Source organism: Sciurus carolinensis, chromosome 15, assembly GCF_902686445.1.
Source record: "Sciurus carolinensis chromosome 15, mSciCar1.2, whole genome shotgun sequence".
Lineage (NCBI taxonomy): Eukaryota > Metazoa > Chordata > Mammalia > Rodentia > Sciuridae > Sciurus > Sciurus carolinensis.
The window spans coordinates 32,878,435-32,902,456 of record NC_062227.1 but is presented as its reverse complement, the minus strand read 5'-3'; positions in this window follow the sequence as shown (position 1 = coordinate 32,902,456).

Here is a 24,022-nt window from a genome sequence, read left to right as displayed (position 1 = left end):
GCAATGTAAGAGTGCATAAACTGCACGTGAGATATTTTTTGTGCATTGAAAATCAATACAGCCAAAGGCATATATTTCGAGTCAATTTCTCAAGAAGATATTGATTCCACTAGTCTGGGGTAAGTGTTCTGTTTTTCTCATGGTTTTCTACTCTCCAGATGATTCAAACATACTGCCTTAAGACTATAAACTACTGATTTAAGAGGAGAAAGATTTTTGGAGAGTTAATCAAATTTGTCAATTTTTGAAACTTTTTCCTTTTATAGAAAGAGATTTTTATACCCCCAAATATCTGCCTTCACCAAACTGATAAAGATTTTTCTCCCTTTTTTCCCTAAAAGTTTAATAATGTGTCGTTTTTGTTTAGGTTCATGACTAATTTCAAACTAATCGTTGTGTTTGGTGTGAGGTAGGGACCCAGGATCATTTGCTTCAATGATTAAACACAGTCAATGCATTTGCTTCAAGTATACAGTTCCCTGAGTATGGTGGTACACATCTGTAATCCCAGTAACTCAGGAGGCAGGAAGATTGCAAGTTCAAGACCAGCTTCAACAATTTAGTGAGACCCTCAGCAACTTAGCAAGAACCTGTCTCAAAATAAAAAATTAAAAAGGGCTTGGGAATATAACTCTGTGGTAAAGCACCAGTAAGTTTAATCCACAATATAAAAAAAAGTTTATAGTTCAATGACACATTTAGGCATCCATTTAGGTATCCACTACAGTTAAGATATAGATAATCTCCATTACTCCCTAAAGTTCTATTTCCTTTTACATTCAGTCTCCTTACCCCTGACTGCAGGCAATGACTGATCTGCTTTCTGTCACTATGAGTTAGTTTAGCCTTTCTAGGTAGAATCATACACTATGTAGTTTATGTCCTGCTTCTTTCCTTGGAATAATATTGTTTAGATTCATCCATGATATGGTATCCATCAGTAATTCATTTCTTTCATTGTTGAGTAGTATTCCAGTATATGGCTACAGTGCAATTTGTTAGCTCACCTACCTTTTTGTTGGACCTTGTAGTTGTTTCAAATTTATGGTTATTATGAATTAGCAAAAATTATCTTGACTCACTATTTTGGGTTAGTTTGCTAAGCCACATGGTAAGTGAATGATTAACTCTAAAAGAAAAAGTCAAACTGTTTTCCAAAGAAGTTATGACACTAGACCTGCTGACCAGCAATTTGTAAGAACTCCAGTTCCTCCTTGTCAACACTTGAAGTCGTCTGATTGTTTTTGTTTTGTTTTTGCAGTGCTGGGAATTGAACCCAGGTCCTCACACATGCTGGACATGAGCTCTACCACTGAGCTACAACCCCAGACTTTCTATACTATTAATTTTAACTGTTCTAGTGGGTGTGAGTAGTATGTTTTTGTTTTAACTGGCATATCTCTGATGACTAATGATGTTGGGCACCTCTCTATTGCTCATTGACATTTTGTGTAACTTCTTTTGGGAAGTGTCTGTTTGAATCTTTGGTACATTTTTTTAAAACCATGTGTCTTCTTACTGCAAAAAGTTCTTTATATGTTCTGGATACCTATCTTTGCCAAATGTATGCACTGCAAATATTTTCTCCTAATCTATGACTTGTCATTTCATTTTCTTAAGAGCATCTTTTGAAGACAGTCTTTAGCTTTTAAAATTCAGTTATTAATATTTTCTTTGACAGGTTATGCTTTTTGTGTCCAAAGAAACCTTTGCCAATTCAAGGTTGCTAAGATTGTTTCCCCTGTTTTATTGTAGAAGTTTTATAATTCTAGCCTTATTTTTGATTTATAATCCAGTTTGAGGTCATTTCTGTATATTGTGTGAAGTGAGAATTGGGGTACATTTCTCACTTATTGATATCCAGTTCTTCTAATACTATTTATTAAAAAATACTCTCTCTTCCCATTGAATTTTGTAGGCACATTTTTCAAAAGTCAATTGACCATCTATGTGTGGATCTACTTCTAGATTTGTTATTATGTTTCCCATTAATTTATAAATATATTTTTACACCAATGTGCATTTTCTTGATTATAATTGTTTTATAGTAAAACTAGAAGTCAATCTCAAATATTGTTACTTTTCAAATTTGGTTATTCTATTTCTTTGCATTTCTCTACATATTTTAGAACCAGTTTGTGTTTTTATTAGTGTCCCATTAAAGTTACAAATAAGTTTAAGAAAAAATGATGTCTTAACAATATTATGTCTTCCTACCCATGAACATGATTTATTTTTTCATTTATTTAGATCTTCTTTATTTTCTGTGGGCAATATTTGGTAGTTTTCCATATTAAAGTCTCTTCTCTCTTCCATTAAATTTATTCTCAAGCATTTATTTTTTGTTACTGTAAATAAGTGAAATTAACTTTTTATAAAAATAATATTTTTATTTTGAGATAACTATAAAGTTTTACACAGCTATAAGAAATAAAACAGAGAGCTCCCATGATCCTTTTATCTAAGGTTCTTCTAATGGTAACATCTTGCAAAACCATAACCTAGTGTCACACCAAGATGTTGATGGTGGGTGATGCAGTCAGGATGTGGAAAATCCCCATAAAGATCTCACAGGTCGTCCTTTGATAGCTATACCACCTGTCCCCACCTGCTTCTCAATCCCTGGTGACCACTAATCTGTTCTCTATTTCCATAATTTTGTCATTTAAACAATGGAATATGTAAAATAAATATAAAATTTGGGGATTGTTTTTTCGCTCAACATAGTTCTTTAGTCATTGACGCAGGTTGCAGTGTGTACAAATAGTTTGTTCTTTTCATTGAGAGGGGTCCATGATTTGGATATTCCACAATTTATTTAATCATTTACCCATTGAGCAACATCTGAGTTGCTCCAGGTTTTGAATATTACATATGAAGCTACTATAAACATTCATATACAGACTTTTGTGGGATCATGTTTATTTTTCTGGGGTAAACACTCAGGAATGCAACTGATGGGTTGCATGTTTAGTTTTTCAAACGATTTTCTGGAGAGGCTGTATCACTTTATATTCCCGCCAGCAATGCATGAGTGATCCCATCCTCTACATCCTCACTGGCACTCGATTTTTGCTATTTAAAAATTATAGCTATTTTGATAGATCAGCAGTGAAAAATCACTATAGTTTTAATTTGCACTTCTCTAATACCTAATAATATTAACCACTTTTCCAGGTGCTTATTTACCATCAGGTGCTTATTTACAATCATTTGGACACATTTTGGAGGGGGAGTACTTTAGAGTCTCTGTTTTGTTCCATTGATCTATATGTCTATCCCTCCACCAATACCCTATAGCTTTGATTACCATAACTACATAACAAATCTTTAAGTAGAATAGACAGAATTCTTCCACTTTATCCTTGTTTTTCAGAATTATTTTAGCTTTTCTTGCCATTCCATAGGTATTTTCAAATGAATTTTCCCTATATCTATACAAAGTCATCCTAATATTTCAATAAGAAGTGCATTAATCAAAGACCAATATCTTGATTATGCTGAATCTTTCAACCCATGAATGAGGACTGTGTCCATTGATGGAGATGTTTGATTTTTTAAATCAGCACCGTGTAGTTTTCAGCATACAAATCCTATACATTTGGTCAGATTTATGAATAAGTATTTTATTTTGAGAAATCTTAAATGATGTATCTTTAATTTTATACCCATGTGTTCATGTTCATTGATAGTATATCAAAATACAATTGATTGTTGTAATTTTATCTTGTGTCTTGTGAATTTGCTGAGCATATTCACCATAAGTATAATATTAACTGTAAGTTTTTAATAAAAATTCTTTATAAGATTAAGGAAATGACTATTACTATTCTAAGAGTTCTTATTTGAATCAATGTTGAATCTTGTCAAATGCTTTTCCTGTATGAATTGATATGATTATTTTATTTTCCTTTAACCTTTAACATGTTATCAATATAATAGATTTTGCATCCATAGTCAAGAAGGAATATTGGTTTGTAGTTTTCTTACTTTCCTCTTTTGTATTATGTTGTCTTTTTATTATTAATCAAGGTATTAGTAGTTGCATAGAATGAGTTAGAAAATCTTCCCTTTATTTCTACTTTCTAAAAACATTATGCAGTATTGATATTAATTCTATTTTAAATATTTAGTAAAATTTTCCAGTGAAACCACCTGAGTCTGGAGATGACCTTTTGGTCATCATTTAGAAATTATGAATTCAATTTCTCAGTTGTAGTTTTATTCAAATTATGTACTTCATATTGGGTGAGTATGATGGTTTGTGCTTTTTGAGATAGTTCATTTTGTCTAAGTTTCAAATTCATGTGTGTAGATTTTTTGTATTATTCCTTTATTATCCTTTTGATGTCTGTAGAGTCTATAGTAATATCCTATTTTACTCTTGATATTGGTAAGTTTTTCTGATGGAAACTTAGATTATTTATTTGATATCCTTACTATTTTCTAATGTATGTTTGGTATGATTAAGTTCACTCATCATTGCTATTTCTGTGTCCCACAAAGTTTATCATGTGGTATTTTCATTTTTATTCATTTGAATGTGTGTGTGTCTTGGCACTTCTTCTTTGACCCATGGTTATTTAGGTCTGTGTTTTTTGATTCCCAGATGTTGAAGATTTTACTGTTTTGTTTCTGTTATGGATTTTCTAGTTTGATTTTATTGTGGTCAGAGAACATGCTCTTAATGATATAAACTCTTAAATTTATTGAGTTTTGCTTTATGCCCATTTGTATGGTTTATCTTGATGTCATTGTGTAGAGACTAGAAAAGAATGTGCATTCTATTGCTTTTGGGTTATAGTCTATAACTGTCAATTAGATCCTGTTGGTTGATGGAGTTTTTAAAATATATATATATTATATGTGTATTATTAAATAAATATTAAATAAATAAATAAATATATATTTATTTAATTATTAGACTGATTTTCTGTCTAGTTGTTCTATCAAGTGTTGACAGAGGCATTAAAGTCTCATCTCATCTTACCTATTTCTCCTTTCTAGTCTATTTGGTTTTGCTTCGTATATTTTGTTGTTTAGTGATACAAATTTAAGATTTCTATGTCTTCTTTGTGTATTGACCCTTTCATCATTACATAAAGTTCCTCCCCATTCTGGTAGTTTTCTTTATTCAGAAGTCTATTTTATATGATTTTATTCAGAAGACTATCTTATCATAGTTTAATATGGAAATTTTTTTCTTTAATTGTTAATAGTTGTGTGATATATATCTTATTCTATTCTTTTACCTTCAACATGCCTATGTTATATTTGAAGTAAAATTACTGTAGACAGCATAGAGTTGGGTCACATTTTAAATTTTGTTACACAGTGATAGACATAATATCAGTGTTTCTACATAACATGAAGCTACATGACTGTGGAACAATTAGGTGACCTTGAATCGTATTCTCAGTGACTTTTCTTCCCTAGTGCATATATCAAAACTGTCCATCTTCCTCTCCTGATTTAAAAAAAAAAGATACTTTTCTAGGGAAGGTCTGAGATCCACTTAAAATATCTCAGGTGTAATCTCTTCATCATAATGTTGACGGCTGATTCAAGAGACACATACCTAGAGCTTTAAGGAAGTGTTCAATGGATAGTTGTAACAAGAGGTGTAAAGTTGAATGCAGGGTCTCAGTCTAGATCATTATTCTTCAAGGTTTATATATAAATGTGGGCCTTACTGACTTTAAGGTTATTCATCACATAAATTATCCTTGACTGATAAAAAGTGTCCTAGGTGGATTCCCTTCCCTTCTCAAAACTCTCATTTCTATCTCCCCTCCAACAGCTTCTGTATCTCCTTTCACACTCAAAACCTTTGTCTGCCTTTCATTCCTGAGCTATGGGTCTTCCAACAACTTCTTCTTATCTTGAAAATCTTCACACTTTCAGCTTGGGATAGGAGTCACAGCTATTTTTCTCCCAGCATATTTCAGAGTCCTGAGGGTGGAAGAGGTTTAAAAAAAAAGATGTGGGTCAATTTTGTTCCAGAGAGAAATATATCATCATTTTTCTGATTTTCCTTTGCAAATTTTCTGTCCAAAATATACATACATATATGTATATGTGTGTGTATTAAAAAAGTACATATATATATAGTGTGTATGTATATATGTATATATGTGTATATACACACATATACATATGTATATCTCACATACCCTGCATGGATGGCTTTGGAAACTATTTCTTAAAATGTGTCTATCTTCTTCCTGACTTTTTACTCCATCATCCAACTCTCTTCTACAGATTTAGCCTTGGGAGAGGCCATCTACATCCTAACCTTGACTCTTCTTCCCTATTCCTGTTTTGTTTCCTTTGATGCTCAATGTAAGGGCAATAGCAATTTGAATTCACTTTAGTTCACAGTATTTGGTGCTCTTTTAGTTCTATGTTTCATCTCTGTGACCAAAAGACCTGACCAGAACAATGCAGAGGAGGAAAAGTTTATTCTGGCTTATGGTTTCAAAGGTCTCAAACTCCAGAGGTGGCCAACTCCATAGCTCTGGGCCCAAGGTGAGGCAGAATAACATGGTAGAAACCTTGGCAGAGGAAAGCAACTCAGGGTATGGCAACAGGAAGCAGAAAGAGCTTTATTCACCAGGGACAAAATATAAACCTCAAAGATACACCCCCAGTGACCTACTTCCTCCAGTCACACCCTACCGGCCTACAGCTACCACCCAGTTAATCTATATAAATGGATTAATCCATCAATTAGGTTAAAGATCTCACAATCTAATCATTTCACCTGCAAAAATTCTTGCATTGTTTCACATGTGAACTTTTGGGTGACACCTTGTAACTAAACCATTACAAGTACTTTTTCTTATCCTATTTCTTTGGTGAATTTTGTTGAACTATGCCAAACTTGCATGGGTAGGTCATACATCTACACAGTGGTCAAGGGGCAATTCAATCTCCCATATCCTAAAAAATAGGTTTAATTATCAAGAGGGGGAAAGGCATAGGGCATGACATGGACTCTACCACTTGGAGCTGTTACAAAAGATAGGATAAGTTTAAGAGACCCAGTGTGAGTCCTAAAAGAGACCTCCGAAAGTCATAGCTCAGTATACTACGAATTAAAATGCCTGGAAATGTTCCATTTATCTCGTTTCACCCACATACAGGAAGCTCTAAATTACTGAACAAATTCTTAAAACTCCAATCCTATTGCTCCTGCCCATTGAATTTCCCAGAGGACACAGAAGTAGGACAGATAAGCATAGCATCTGAGCTCCTGTTTGGAGGCCACATCTGGCTTCCTGGCTTGCTGGCACTTGCCCTGGTCTCAGTCGCCTATTCTGAATTTTAAGCCATAGGGCTTTCAAACTTTTCATTATCTAGATGTTTGGTCTCCTATACCAGGACCTGGCTCCCCTGGACTTCCCTAGATACGGTCCTCCTTCTTGACTGAAACTTGATAAACTGTCCTCAACCTCTCTCAACATCACTAACATCACTCACTCCCAACTGGAAGGGGTTCTGACACTTCCTAGGGATATTGTAAGGCTAAAATGTGCTGCAGGGGCATCTTTAGTGGTGAAGGTAGGGGCTGGGATAATCAGTGGTGGCCAAAGTATAGGATTCCAGGAGGGAGTAAACAATAGCTGGCTACCAACCTTCAGAACACGAAGCCTTGGGCAGAGGTATGGATTCTACCTTGTGGCTTGCAGTGCAGGAAACGAAAGGTCCCAGGAAACCCAGCTCTAAGATAGTCGCAGACATGTATCTACAGTTCTCTAGCAGTCATTAAAAATGTTTCTGCTTATTCAGTAAGGCACATTTACAGGTTATTAGAACTCATAAAACATTGTACCCTATTCAAAGTCTTCTTCAGATAAACTCTAAAGTTTTGAACTATACACTTGCTAAAGATCATTCATTACCCCTTATCCCCGTGGCAAAGTGCCTCTGTGTGTTTGTGCGTGCGTGTGCATGCGTACACAAGCCCTCTTTTTTTTTTTTTTTTTTTAATCTTGATAGAGCTGAAGATCTACCAATACCACACAGAGACAGGACATATTTTTAACTGGGGATACACTGATTCAAGATATTCCATCATTCCAGCTATAGTTTCACTGTGGTTCAAGAATGTGGTATAGTGGGAAGGCCACGGGTCTTCCAGACCCTGGCCTTAGATTCCTTGTGAATAAAGTCAAGGGGAAAGGGAGTGGGTCTCTTACTTCCCTCTGACTCACTTTCCCAACTCCCAGGAGACTTGGAATCACCTTTAGAGAACAACAGAGCCCTCCCAGAAGACAACAGGATTATTTTTCCAGCATGATCCATGGACTTTCACCCAGTCTTTTGTTTGTTTGTTTGTTTTTGCTTTTTGAAGAAAGTGTGTTGGCAGGGCTGGCAGGGGGTTGCTGAGCTCGGTAGTTTATGGAACATGAACTCAGAGGACTATTTCTTAGAACAGAGGATTCTTTGGAAATCAACTAAACCTTTGCTTTCAGACTCTCTATCGGCAGCAGAACCCTTTCTTCAGTGAAATTTTTATGCACATTCTGAACACATATAGGAGACTAAAGTGGATCCTTGAGCTCCATCTGTTTCTCTGAACTTCCTTCTTCCTACCTGTCTCCCATCTGGGCCTCCAAGACTCCCAGCAGAACCCACACTTCTGGATACTTGGATGGATCATCCACAGGGGAACAAACTGAGGCTCTGAAAGGCAGACACTTGCTCAGGGCTGTTCACCCAAGTGTGGAAAAGCTTAAGTTTTTGAATGCCTAGACTGGGATCTTTGAACACATCACATTATAATTCTTTTTATTATCATAGATTCACTGAGGACGATGGGAGTTTTGAAAGTGAACAACAGTCCTCATAGCATCTGTGTTAAGACTCAGGAAGCCATGGGCGTATGGTCCTCTGACTCACTACGCGGGGTTCTCCTTCTCATGAAACAACATGGCCTCCACTCCAAAGTGCTTTATGAGCTCAGCTATACAGAAAAAAAGGAGGAGGGTCTATTTAAAAGTTCATTACACTTCCTACCCATTAGGATGGCTGTTGTCTAACAGCCAAGAGATAACACATGCTTATTGGTGAGAATGTATATTGGTGTGGCCATTATGGAGAACAGTATGGAGGTATCTAAAGGAATTAAAAATGTGATTACCATATGATCCAGCAATGCCTCTTCTGGGCATATACCCAAAGGAAATGAAGTCACCACTTATAAAGATATCTGCACTCCCATGCTCATTGCAGTTTCATTTACATAGCCGAGGTAGGGAAACAGCCTAAGGGTCTGCCTGTGGACAGACATGTATCACCTTTGGAAAATGTCAAAGTGTGTGTGTGTGTGTGTGTGTGTGTACATATGCTATTATATCATATCATATTATGTATGAAAGGATACATGTCACAATCTTATAAAAGGAGGAGGGTCTGCCATTTGTCACAACTTGGAGAACGTTATACTAACCAAAATGAGACAAACACAGAAAGAAACACATTGCTTGGCTTCCCTTATGTGTGAGATCTAAATATAAACGAAGTCAAATATATATAAATAAATAAATATATACAAATATACGTATATATTTATATATGTGGAGAGAGAGAGAGGGAATAAAATGGTGTTGATCATAGGCAGAGGTAGGTTTGTGAAGAGGAAATGAGAAGCTCTAGGATACATAGTAACTGATACACAGGAAGAGCAAACCTGGAGACTTAAGGCACACCATGAGAACTGTAAGAAAATTGTATTGCATGTGGGATCCCTGCTAAATGAGAGATTTGAACTCTTCTTACTACAAAAACACAAAAACGGTAGCTATCATGAGATCGTGGATGTATTAATTGGCTTCACTGTAGTAACCATTTTATTGTCTATATGTAACCCACAATATGTTGTATACCTTAAAATACACAATAAGATTTTTTTAAAAGATAAATGAATGACATTATATTTCTTAAAAAAAAAAAGACATTGGGCAAGGTGTCTATTTTTATTTTTTTTAAAGAAACAATGCTTGTAATCCCAGCAACTCAGGAGGCTGAAGCAGGAGGATCATGTGTTTGAGGCCAACCTCAGCAATTTAGGGAGGCCCTAAGCAACTTAGCAAGATTCTGTCTCAAAATTCAAAAAAATAAAAAGGCTGGTGATGTCTCAATGGCTAAGTGCCCCTGGGTTCAATCCCTGGCACCAAAAACAAAAAATAAATAAATAAGTAAATAAATAGAAAAATGGAATTTCAATTCATATATAACTTTTAAAAGGAAAAGCTTCAGGAAGAGGCAAAATGACAACCTTTGCCCTTGCTCATTTGGGAAAATGTTTATGGAGGTTCAGCACCACTGGCAGAGGTAGCTCACAAGAGCGTACAGAAATGTGAGGATTCCTTGGCATAATCCTGGTGCGTGGAATGTTCCTGAGAACTCTATCAGTAATCATGGTTGTATAGCTCCAGGGTCCAACACTAGATTGCAAAAGATTTCCCTTTTGGACTTCAACTCAACAATAATTCAACAGTGTGACAACTCAGTAGGAAATGGACCTTGAACAAGAGTGATAGGTATCTTTAGCTTGGCCACAGCTGCCCAGGAAGCTCAGTGGCAGATTAAGTGATCATATCCTATGGCCTTCTTCTCACATAAAAAAACCCTTGCAACCCAAGCATATTTTATATAAAACTGTATTCCCACTTTTCCTCTAAATTATTTTTAGCAGTCTTTACCAATTCCTAAAGTTTTGTCCTGGTTACAAATAAACCTCCCTTGTCCACTTTATGGGCACACAATATCTAAGTAATAGAGTTGAAATTGACCTCAGAGATCATTAGATGCAACCCAATCATTTTATAACAAAGGATTCAGATGTAGAGAGAGGGAAGTGACTTGTCCATAGTCATACAGCAAGTTAAGAGCACAGCCTAGGTAGGAGCAGAACTATCATTCTGATATCGAGTGGTTTTCTGTGACTCTATGCCACTTCTTTTCATTTTAATTTTATTTTATTTTGGCACTGGAGGTTGAACCCAGGACTTTCACATGCTAAACACATGTGCTAACACTCAGCTACACCCCCAGTCCCACTTAGTTTAGATTAACCACAACACAATGAGATGAGGTACTTTCTATATTGACTGGTGTAGAATTTGCAGTCTGGTAACAGAGACTAATTGAGCACCTACAACATGCAAGGGAAACCCTTCAACAGGCTTGCAGTCTGGAAGGGAAGGCAGATGTTAAACAAGTAATCCTAACTGATTAGGTACACAACTGCAAGCGTGCAAACAGCTCAATGAAGAAGAGTCAGCTGCTCGGGAGTGTTATCTCTAGGGTTGTTTACATCAGAGGTCGAATCTGATTGGTCAAGCCCGTGACTAAGCAGTTAACTATGTTGACTCTCATCCTTGGTTATCTCCCAAAGATGTTTACATAACTTGTGGGTTATTGAACCATCTGATTCTGCTCCTTTTTACTTCTTCTGCCTGCCGATTCTACTTCCAGGAAGACAGGTACTGCGAAAGAACTAAAATTCCATGCAAACACTTGTATTCTTTCTCCTAACTGCTCTGACATTTGGAGGAGTGAACTGTACATTTGAGTCATCTGTGAGTCCATGTCTGTGTTTTCCCAAGGATGCAGCATGTTGGATATTGGAACCTGATATCCTAGTTCTCAAATTCCTTATCTTGATATTGAAACTAAAGCAGCAACATCAAAATCAAACACAATTGTGAATATTAATCCATTCCTCTTACATCTGCTCCTGCACATGCAATCTCTGCAGAGGGATAAGTCCCACCATGAATCTTTCTGGAAAAGAAGCTATCAAACCCAAATTCCTTGTTCCTAATTCCAAGAATGTGTAAAGAAGAAACAGAGGAAATCTCTACACATTGGGCTTTCCACTGAAAAATGAATTACAGGACAATTTTTTACATCAAGAAGGTTTGAATTTGGGATCCGGATCCTACCTGGAGGAGCTCAGAACCTACTTCAAGCTAGTCTGTGTCTCTTCTTTAGCTCACTATCCATCCTGGGACTCTCCCCTCCCTCCTTTTCCTCCATCTTGTTTTTGAGGTTCCCCAGAACTTCCTTTTCTTTTCCTTCATCCCCAAGTTTATTCAGATTGTTCTCTTCAGCCATGAAGATTCCCTGCCAGCATCTCCTGGCTTCCCCTAAGCCCTCCATCTTCATGGGTGGGCCCATTGCCTCTCCTGCTTGCCAGCCTTCTCCCCCTTCTTCCTCCTAACCCCAGTCATGGGAGCTGTACTCACGAAGCTGGAACTGTGCAGAAGGAGAAAAAGCAAAGCTTCCTTTCCCAGCATTTCCTGTTCCTGGCGGGTAAGTACCTCCAGGAGAGGGTGCTGGCTTGCCTGGCAAGAGGAACAAGTCCAAAGCGAGTTGGCCTTGAGTCAGTATTCAGCCTGGGTCAGTGTTTTCTCTCTGTTGAGAAATTGGGCCAAGTTTGGCCAAAAGCCCATTCAAAGTTCAGTTCTGGAATATGTGTCCATTCCTCATCTCCGCCTCCTTTCCCCAGAGAGTCCAGGAGGCCAGACAAGCTGTTCCCATACGGGGCTCTCATCAGGGTGACTTGACATCACTTTTCCTCTCCAGGAAAAGAACTAGAGTTGAACTTTTCTTTAACCAAATCTAATATAGGATTTAGAATTAGAGAATAGCTCCTCTTTTTACAGAAAGTTTGACCATGGAGTGTTTCCAATAGAACATGCCTATGTTACTACAAAAACATGATTCAATCTCCAAATGCTTCTTAGCTACCTGCAGAAATAGATTCATTGCGTAAAGTAAGACACACTGTGCAAGCAAGTCATTGTCCAGCCTTGCCTCCCTACCTGACTCTCGTCCTGATCTTCTGTCTCACGCTGTCTCCAACTCTTCCTGTTGTCTCTTCCTGATCATCCCACATATCTAAGGTGTGGCTACCAAATTCATCCAACACACTGGGATGTAGCAAGGTAGGCATTCAATGTATATTATTAAAACAACATGACTTGAATTACACATTCAAATAAGCATTGTCCTGTGAAGTAGTCATACTGAAATTTATTACAATGATGCTCATATTATTTAAAACCTCATTTTGGAATTTATCTCCTTGAATTACTTTGGAATTACATCCAGATCCAGTTTATGTGCCAGACCAAAAAATGAGACACTCGTCGAAAGGCCTTAAAAATCATTTGGTGCAGAGGAAGAAGCTGAGCCCAAAGAGTTTGTGTATTTGTAATTTTTTTTTCCTCCAACACCAACTAGTTGTTATTTCATTCTCTTGTAGAATAAACCAAAAAAATGACAGTCCTGTTCACCCATTAGTCATTTGATTAATAGACCCAAGTGTCTTTATTAAGCCTGTAGACATTACAACATAGGAACTATCATTTATTAAACATATACTTAAGTGCCAACACCTGTGCAAGTCACTTATCACAATGAGAAACACACACCAGTGATATCATAATGTCCAACTCATGGAGGAAGTCAATGAAGCTTTCAAATGAAGAGTGGCATGCTCAGAACCACTCGGTTACAGGGCACTGGTAGAACTTGGCCCTGGGGCTCTGCTTTCAAAGCCTAGGCACTCTTCACAACTCCCAGGGCACTAAACAGAGCCGGGAAGCTGTTTGTTTTCAGAATGTTAGGAATTATCAGATATTGTCATTATTGTGAAAACTCAAGGAACTTTCAACTTTAACCAAGCATTGTCCCCAAATCACACACATGCTGAAACACACACACCTGGCCTACAAGAAGTTATAGCAGGTTAGAGCTAAATGGCAAATGAAATATAATTTAACCTAAATCCTTTTTTAATCAAAGAGATCAATCAAGCTAAGAGAAGTCTCCAGCCTTGTCCCAAACTCCATCAGTAGTGTGTGGTGGGGCAGGACTAATGTCTTCTATTTCACCACTGGAGTGTCCTCCTTTGAGCCAGGTTGAGGATTCCCACAACCCCACCCTTGTGCTCCAGTGTGGCAACCTGGAGGTGTGGAGACTTCAGGACACCACCCAACCCAGGCTCCCCTGGACCTTTCTCAATACATCATTCTCATGCTTTGGGAAAAATCTCTCCAGGGTTACACATCCAAATGCTGCTGACTTATAAAGTTGACTGTTTTTACATCTAAACCTTTCCACTGACATCTGGAGATAAGCCAACTCACTCCAAGTAACTGTGGTTCTGGAAGACTCTAAATAGAGGCATCAAAAAAAAAAAAATCACACAAAAGAAATCAGAAGGATGCAGAATCTTGAAATCTCACCCCTCTGGCTATTTTCTTTTATGACTTAAGGCCCTGAGCAGGGTGCAGTTTATGGCTTACTCAATTCAGAGCAGTTAGCTAAAGGCTGATTTCAAAGATAACTCTGAAGGTCACTCTTTCAGACTCACAGTTCAGGGTTTTCTGCAATTCCCTCAAGTTCCTTCTAGAGCTTTAACTATCTGAGTAGAAAGAATCTTTGCCTGCCATGACTGCAATGGCTCTTGGCCACTGTGAAACATCAAGTCCATTCTATAAGAGCAAAAGATTGCTGCTAGGTCAGAGCTTCTCATAAAATGTCACCTCCTCGAGGGTGTAAGCACAGCAAACATGCCTGGCATGGCCATGCAGATGAAAGCCTCATTTTAGGGACCGGCATTATCACAACACACCTGTTAAATAAGAAGGGAATTTGGGTGGCCCAGTAGAAGATCAGATGTCAGCCTGTTGATGCGCACATAGTTGTCTGTGTGTGCAGCCTGAGCAAACCACCGTGAGAAACTTCAGAGAAGAAAAGAGACGTGTGTGTCTTCAAGGAACGTGGAGTGACTTGTTTGTGTCATGTTGTCTCCTCTTTCAGTGAACAGCTAGTTCTTTAAAGACCAGGCCCATGTGAGTCATCCACGTGCTTGTCACCTATCATAGGATGTGCACATGGTTTGCACTGAATATCCTCTGAATGAATAAGTAGATGCATTTAGTAGACAAAAATGAATGAAATGGCAACATAAGGTGCTTCAAGACTTGTTCTAAAGAGAATGCTGGTAACAAGTGCCAATGGAGGTCAGGCAAAAGATCAGGTAACCGGGCCTTTCTTGGAAGCATAGGAACTCAATAAAACCCAGAAGGATGTCTTGATGACTTGAGTGTGTTCACTAGTAAAAGCTAAGGTGGTTGAATTCCAAGCAGAGAAAAATCATGGGAGTGAATGGAAACTACTGGCACCATCAGCAAGGCTTGGCCATCTCCATCTGGCTGTCCAAGACGGTTTCCTTCAAATCAATATGCCCCCAAATGAATGTTTCATATTTCCTCCCAAATGACTTCCTGTCCCAATCAGACAGTCTAAACCAGAAACCTAGAGGTCAAATCTCTTCCCATTCCAACAAACCTGGCATTAGGTTGAGATGTACCTGTCTTATGAATATTTCTCAGTTCTGTTTCCTTCTGCCTGTGTGAACACGCATGCTCCAGCTCCAGCGGCCATGGCCTCTCACATTGGCACAGTTTCCAAGTGGTCACCCACCTCCAGACTGGCCCTACCCAAATCATCCCCATAATAATACATTTGCTTAAGTCCTTCCAAAGATATGTATATAAAATATATATGTAAATTATATATAAAAATACTATGTTATATAAGAAAGTATTCCAGAAATATATAAAATTATATATAAAAATTACTATGTATTATAGAAATAGATGCATGTATATTATTTTATGTATATGTATCTGTGGATATAAATACATATGTACATATATATGTAATATAACTGATATAATTGCTTAATGATCTTAATGGCTTAAACTATGTATGTACATTTGTAATAAATATCACATACTTTACACATATGTACAAACACATATATGCATAGCTATATATATATATATATATATATATATATATATATATATATATATATACAGCAATCACCCCTAATTTATGGCTATGTTTCCTATGGTTTCATTTACAGTCAACCTCAGTCTGAACACATGAAATGGAAAATTCCAGAAGTAAATAATAGATGTGTTAAATCGCACACTGTTCTGCGTACTGTGAGGAAATCACACGCCATCTAGCACCATTCCACCTGTGATGTGACTCATCCCTTTGTCCAGCACATCCACCCATCAGTCACTTAGTGGGCCCTGTAGCCATCTTGGTTATCAGATTAACCATTGAGGTATCCCAGGGCTTGCTTTCAAGTAACCTTCCTTTACTTATTAATGGCCCTAAAGCACATTAGTAGTGATGCAAAGGAGTCACTTGGACATAAAACATGAAGACTGGAACTAACTCTGGTCCCATGTGGCAATGCTGCAGGGTGCATGGGGATAAAACATAGTATATGTAGAGTTTGGTACTATCTGTGCTTTCAGGCCTCCATTGAGGGTCTTGGAAAGAACAGGGGTGGGTACCGTGCACACACACACACACACACACACACACACACACACACAGGTGCATCTACATACCAGAGGGTTAGGGGGAAGAGAAAAATAAGGATAGAATAAGACAAGTTCAAATAAAAATCTAGGCTACAAATATGTGTGCTGTTAAGTCCTACATGGTGGCTAAAAGGAACCTGTAGCTTCAATTCTAATTTCCTAGTGTTGAATAAAAAGAAGAAAGTTTGATTGCCAATAAGACTCTTTAAAAAAAAAATTATGCTCTCTACAAGGGGAAGCAAAATATTTTTTAGCAATAAAATATGAGAAGAATGTTTCTCTTGAGACTTCTTCAAGAAGGCATTGCCTGACGTAATGGATGAGACTTTAATAACAGCCTTAACAACAAATGTTATATTTAAAATGCTAGGTCTTAATACAAGCTTAACACATAACAACAACATGTGGTTCAAAATACAATTGTAAAGTGGATTTAAGCAATTCAGACCAATTCCGCTATTCTCCAGTGGTCTCTCTTGAGCTGGGGTGGGAGACACAGTTATTTGCATGACTATGAATAACATATACTTTAGAAAGTACTTTATCAGCTTTGTTTATATAATTGACTTCCTGATAAAAGTTGGGTGCTATAGTTTGGATCTTAAATGTTCTCCTCTCCCTTGGCCCACAGCTAGACATCACCCAGCCTTCCTTACAGTTAACTGTGCCCATGTGACTGAGTTCCGCTCATGGAAGTGGAAGTGATGAGTATCACTTCCAGGCCTGGTCCATAAAAGTCTCCCACAGATGACTTGCCAACCTCTCTCCTCCATTTCCCAGTGAGATGCTGACATCCTGGATGAGCTGGGGGCTGAGCACAGAAGAGCCACCCTCAGCCCAGGTCCCTGAATATAAGGAGCAGAGCCCTTCAACCAATTACTCCCAACAACCAATTACTGTCTGGATAAGAAATAAATTTTTCTTGTGTAAAATCTCAGAAATTTTAGATTCATTATCAGCTTTAAGAGTTATCTTCAGTGGCTCTGGAGGCTGAGGCAGGAGAATCCAAGTTCAAAGCCAACCTCACTAGCAAAGTCCTAAGTAATTTAGCAGGATCCTGTCTCAAAACAAAAAATAAAAAAGGGCGGGGGACTTAGCTCACTGGGTTCAGCACCTTTGGGTTCAACACCCCTGGTTCCAAAGAAGAAATATCTTAACTTTTATTCCAGTTCACACATTTGCCATCCTCTGAGCAGTGAAGAGCACATAGTAGGGGGTGCTTAACTTGGCCTCTTACGACACGATCATTATGTACTGTCAAGGTTCCTCCAAGGAAGAAGGATCGCAAGTCCTCCTCATTGACACTTTCATCTTATGAACCTAGGGCAAAACCGCTAGGTTATTGGCTAGGTTATACACCACGTCTCAGCTCTACATATACTTTCATTCTAAGTGTGAACTTGGCTAAAAGTTTTTTTTAAAGGCCAAATAGTACATATTTTGGAGTTGGTGAGCCATCTCTTCTTTGTTAGATTATTGTTGTTTACAAATATAATCCTTTATAAATATAGAAACGATTCTTAGCTCAGAGGTCTTATAAAAACAGGCTGCCAGCTGCAGGCCAGATTTGGCCCACAGGATCCCTGGCCCATGAAGGCAAGCAACCTCATACTGCAATGCCCTTCCCAGTCCCTCATAAAGCAAGTGTTCTCCATAATGTAGAGCACATGGAGCTTCTCAGGCATCGCTCCTCCATTATCCTAGCACTTCTTCCAACGCAGGTGCTCATCTCTGTCCCCAAGGCCATAGCAGAAGCCTACAGAAAGAATGCTCTTGAGAAATTTTGCTAAGTAGATACACACATCTGCATTCTAGAAATTATTTTCAGTCTCTCAGAATTTATGTGTGACAAAGGTGGTTGATATGGAAACAAGGACCTGTTGAACTTCTCCCTCCAGTCAGTCCTCAGAGATTGGACCCTGTATATTGACATCAGGGAATGTTATGCTTTAGATGTTAAATGTCTCCCAAAGGCCATGCTTTAAAGCCTTGGTCATCAACCTGTGGCACTGTTGGTGGAACCTTTAAGAGTAAGCCCTTGTGGAAGGAAGTTAGGTCACTGGGGCGGCCCTGAAGGAACCCTGGCCCTTTCCTCTGTGCTAGGAGGCAAGCCACTTTGCTCCATCATGTGCTCCCTGCCTTGATCTTCTGCCTTGCCACAGGCCCAAACGGATGGGCCAAGCAACCATGAATCAAATTAAACCTTTCCTCCTTTAAGTTGATTTATCTTGGGTACTTTGTCATGGTGATGGAAATCTGGTTACCACAGAGAGAAAAGGAGGAATAGGTGACAGAGAGCAGAGTTTGGAATTAAAAAAAAACAAAAAACCTAAGTTTGATCCTGACCCTACCATTTATTAGGGATAGGACATTGGAATGCCTTGGCAGGGATATTTCTCTATCTTAGTAAAGGGGATATTTTAATCCGTTCAATAGCTCCATCTCAAGGGACTAAAACAATGTTCTTCATTTAACAGGTGTTTAAAAGATAGCAAGGATAAGAAAGGTATTAACCTTGGGGACTACTGCCTCCTGATCAAAGGGGCCCCCAGAGACCCAAAAAGGCAGCATTTAGGTCAGAATGTTACTGATCTTCACCAGGCTTGGTTTAGAGCAGTGGGTCTCATCCAGGGGTGATCTTACACACCATGGGACATATGGCAACATCTGGAGATATTTTTGATCACCATGAAGGGAAGGATGCTACTGTAATCTAGTGGGTAGAGGTCAGGAACACTGCCGAGCCTCCTACAATGCATGGGACAGCCTCCCACAGCAACAAGCAATCCCTTCCAAAATATCAGCAATGCACAAGTGGAAAAGTGCATGGGTTCAGTAGCGGGATAGAAGATCAATGCTCATAAATCTAATGCATTTTTATACATAAGTGATGAATCTTCAGAAAGAGAAGTTAGGAAAACTACCCCATTCACAATAGCCTCGAAAAAAATAAAATACTTGGGAATCAATCTCACAAAAGAGGTGAAAGACCTCTACAATGAGAACTACAGAACACTAAAGAAAGAAATTAAAGAATACCTTAGAAGATGGAAAGATCTCCCATGTTCCTGGATAGGCAGAATTAATATTGTCAAAATGGCCATACTACCAAAAGTGCTATACAGATTCAATGTAATTCCAATTAAAATCCCAATGACGTACCTTACAGAAATAGAACAAGCAATCATGAAATTCATCTGGAAGAATAAGAAACCCAGAATAGCTAAATCAATCCTTTGCAGGAAAAATGAAGCAGGGGGTTTCGCAATACCAGAACTTCAACTATACTACAAAGCAATAGTAACAAAAACGGCATGGTATTGGTACCAAAATAGACAGGTAGATCAATGGTACAGAATAGAGGACACGGACACAAACCCAAATAAATACAATTTTCTCATACTAGACAAAGGTGCCAAAAATATGCAATGGAGAAAAGATAGCCTCTTCAACAAATGGTGCTGGGAAAATTGGAAAACCATATGCAACAGAATGAAACTAAACCCATATCTCTCACCGTGCACGAAACTAAACTCAAAATGGATTAAGGACCTTGGAATCAGACCAGAGACCCTGCATCTTATAGAAGAAAAAGTAGGTCCAGATCTTCAACATGTCGGCTTAGGACCAGACTTCCTCAACAGGACTCCCATAGCACAAGAAATAAAAGCAAGAATCAATAACTGGGATAGATTCAAACTAAAAAGCTTTCTCTCAGCAAAGGAAACTATCAGCAATGTGAAGAAAGAGCCTACAGAGTGGGAGAAAATCTTTGCCACTCATACTTCAGATAGAGCACTAATCTCCAGAATCTATAAAGAACTCAAAAAACTCAACACCAAGATTACAAATAACCCAATCGACAAATGGTCTAAGGAAATGAATAGACACTTCACAGAAGAAGACCTACAAGCAATCAATAAACATATGGAAAAATGTTCAACATCTCTAGTAATAAGAGAAATGCAAATCAAAACCACCCTAAGATTCCATCTCACCCCAATTAGAATGGCGATTATCAAGAATACAAGCAACAACAGGTGTTGGCGAGGATGTGGGGAGAAAGGTACACTCATACATTGCTGGTGGGGTTGCAAATTAGTGCAGCCACTCTGGAAAGCAGTATGGAGATTCCTTAGAAAACTTGGAATGGAACCACCATTTGACCCAGCTATCCCACTCCTTGGCCTATACCCAAAGGACTTAAAATCAGCATACTACAGAGATACAGCCACATCAATGTTCATTGCTGCTCAATTCACCATAGCCAAATTGTGGAACCAACCTAGATGCCCTTCAGTTGATGAATGGATAAAGAAACTGTGGCATATTTATACAATGGAATATTACTCCGCAATGAAGAATGATAAAATTATGGCATTTGTAGGCAAATGGACGAAATTGGAGAATATCATGCTAAGTGAGATAAGCCAATCTCAAAAAAACCAAAGGAAGAATGATCTCGCTGATAAGTGGATGATGACACATAATGGGGGGTGGGAGGGGTTAGTGTTAGGGTTAGAGTGAGGGTTAGGGAGGGGGCAAGAATGGGGGAAGGAAGGACTGTATAGAGGGAAAAGAGGGATGGGAGGGGTGGGGGGAAGGGGAAAAATAACAGAATGAATCAACCAACATTACCCTATGTAAATTTATGATTACACAAATGGTATGCCTTGACTCCATGTACAAACAGAGAAACAACATGTATCCCATTTGTTTACAATAAAAAAAAAATAAGAAAAAAAAAAAGTGCATGGGTTCTTTCCAGTGCTCATGAGAAGAGACTCTGGGCACCTCTGATGGGGATCAGCAGGATTGCCTGGCCATGACCCAGCCCAGGGAAGTCCCATATTAAGCAACTACAATTTTTGGCTAGCCACTAGGCAACCCAGCTAAGACACCTTCCAAGGAAGGGGTGGGTTTGGGTGCCAGTAAGTGGCATGCACCACGGGGAAGGTGGAGACAAAGGTTTTCATGGTGTCATCTAATGACCTATGGCAGGATAGGCACCTTTTACCTTGGAAAATCATCTTTATGCCCAAATCATGGAGACTGGGAGGAGAAAAGCTTGGTCATAAATGGTGACTGAGTCTGCTATGTCGTGGACTTTTACCTTAGTTTTGAAAAATGAAAAATAAGAAAGTTGCCTTCCATCTTTCTCTTTGCAAAAATGGAAACATATTTTTAATGAGCTATCACTCTGAGGGACGGTTTGCAGACTGCGTATCTGAGCTTTCCACTTCCTTGAGCCTCAGACTCCTCCTCAGGAGTCATTTTTCTCCATAGGAAGATTCCTGATGCTGGAATATCACTGCAAGGGACTAGAACCTGGCTCGGCGCAGCTGCTCCAAGACCTCGGAAACGCAACCAACAAAGCTTCATCTTTGGGAGCTTCTTTTGGTAAATACTAAATCTTTAACCTTTTGGCAGAGATAATTGTGGAATAGTTCAGTGGCATCTTGCATTCGTTCCCTAGAGATTAATTAAACACCTATCGGTGGGCAAAAACGTTAGTTCTGGGAATGCAGACGTGAATTGAGGGAAGAATGCCTTGATTTGTACAATTCAGGGTGAAGGGTGATGGGGTGGGGTGCCCTCCACGTGCTAGTGGAGCCACAGAATAGGCTGCAGAGCAGGTCGTGGGAAGAGAAGTCTGGAGACATTTCCAGAGAAATGAGCGGAGCTGGACCCTCCATTTCTCTCTCCTTTTCTTACTTCTATTGTCGCTGTTTTCCCCTAGACTTCTCCACGACGGTTCCATTTGTGGGGCAAATTTGTACATACCTCTCTAACTTCTCTCAAAGGAGTTCCTTATTCAAAGAAAGGAAGAAAAAGAAGAAAAGAATGAAGGAGAAAAGAGAGAAGAGGAAGGAGGAAGGAAATCTGTGGTAACCCTGCAGGTTCCTGGCAGGTGCCCACCCGTGCCTGGCTCACTGGCGACCCTCACCACAGCTCTGAGATCTCCACCTTGAGACCTTTTCTGGTTCAGAGAATCCTCTGGGTCTGCATGCAGCCAAGGCTGGTAGTGCCCAGGGGATGATGTCCCTGGAGTAAACCCACAGTCAATAGCCAAGAGGAGTTGGGGGATCAATGTCTTTGCTTCCTTGCCCTTAGGGAAGGAGAGCTCTGGATGTGTCCTATGTTGTCTCCCAGATGTGCCCAGTTGCACACAGCAGTAACCTATTCCTTAGCACACTCCACCTTGGCTTTTCCCTGTTCCCGACTGCAGCTCCCTGGGTCACCTCCCCTTCCTGCTACTTCCACTCCAATCCCAGTCTCAGGGTCTGCTTTCAGAAAACCCAGCCAAAGACAAAGCAAGTGCCAGTAACGCACCCTTGCCTGGTTCCTGGGGTTTAACCAGTGTGTGCACCTTTGATAAGACTGTTCTCATGTTGTCGTACAAAGTAGATGTTTACTCCTCAAGAAAGCCCATGCCTTCGCAAACGGCCTGAAGTGTGCGGGGTCGGTACCGGAACAAGGTCACTTGACACACTTAGGTGCAAGGAGTCTCCTCAGGGGACCGTGGTGCCCACATGCAGGTAGAGGACGCCTGTTTCCACTGAGGACAAACTCTCTGAAGCCTGTGGATGTGGCACAGGCAGTAGGCATCCCAGAGACTTTATCCACACGCTGGGCATCTGTGCTGGTGCTTCTTCGTCCAGCCGCACCACATACGATTGAGATACAACTGCCAAGGACAGGTACAGTGAACCCTTCCTCATGTCCCCACTGGCAGTCCAAAAGTCATTTATAACTGGTTCTGAATCTGCGACTTACTCGTGAGTGTGTGTGTGCATACTGTGCATGTCTGTGCACTGGAGCCTCTCGATGACCTAATCACTCTTTAATTAAGCTGCCGTTCCAATAAGCTTGAATTCTCAGAGCCTGTGGAGATACAGTGGATGGAGTAGCCGATGATGGGGAGAGACAGTCCCTGATTAAAATGTCACATGGGATAAATGCCAAAGCAAAGGTCCCACCCTGGGAGACCTATGAATTGACTGCACCCTTCTCATCCCCACCCCTTCCATCACTGCTGATGGGCAGAGGGAAACCATTTTCTGCCATCTGGTTTTTGCAAAAGTCAGGCAGTAAGCTCCTGGGGACAAGGATCTTATCTGGTGTAGTTAAGAATGAGCACATGACTGTGTACACTCAACGAGCCCTATTAGTACCGAATGCAATCATAAAAATAGCCCAAACGTAGATATTTGATAACGTCAGCTCAAACCTTAGTCATCGTGTCTGAAGGGCACCAGCTTCCCCAGGCTGGTGCCTGATGTCTCGCAAAGGAGCCCATGGGCTGCTAAAGCAGCCTGCCTATTGTGAAAATCGCACAGTAGTTCCCAGGATCCTGGAAAAACAGCAGTGAAATCACAACTTTTTTTTTTTTCTTGGTGTTTGATTTTGGCACCGAGTTCTTTTCAAATGAGAACTATGCCAAACATCTTGTGTGACCCATTCTGCTCAGCAAGCATGCGGGCGACCTCTCTGGGCCTGCCAGGAGAGGGGCGAGGAGAGGGGAGGAAGAAGTGGGTGGAAGCACGCTGGGTAGGAACCCTTCCTCTGCAGCAGGAGCCAACTCGGAGGGG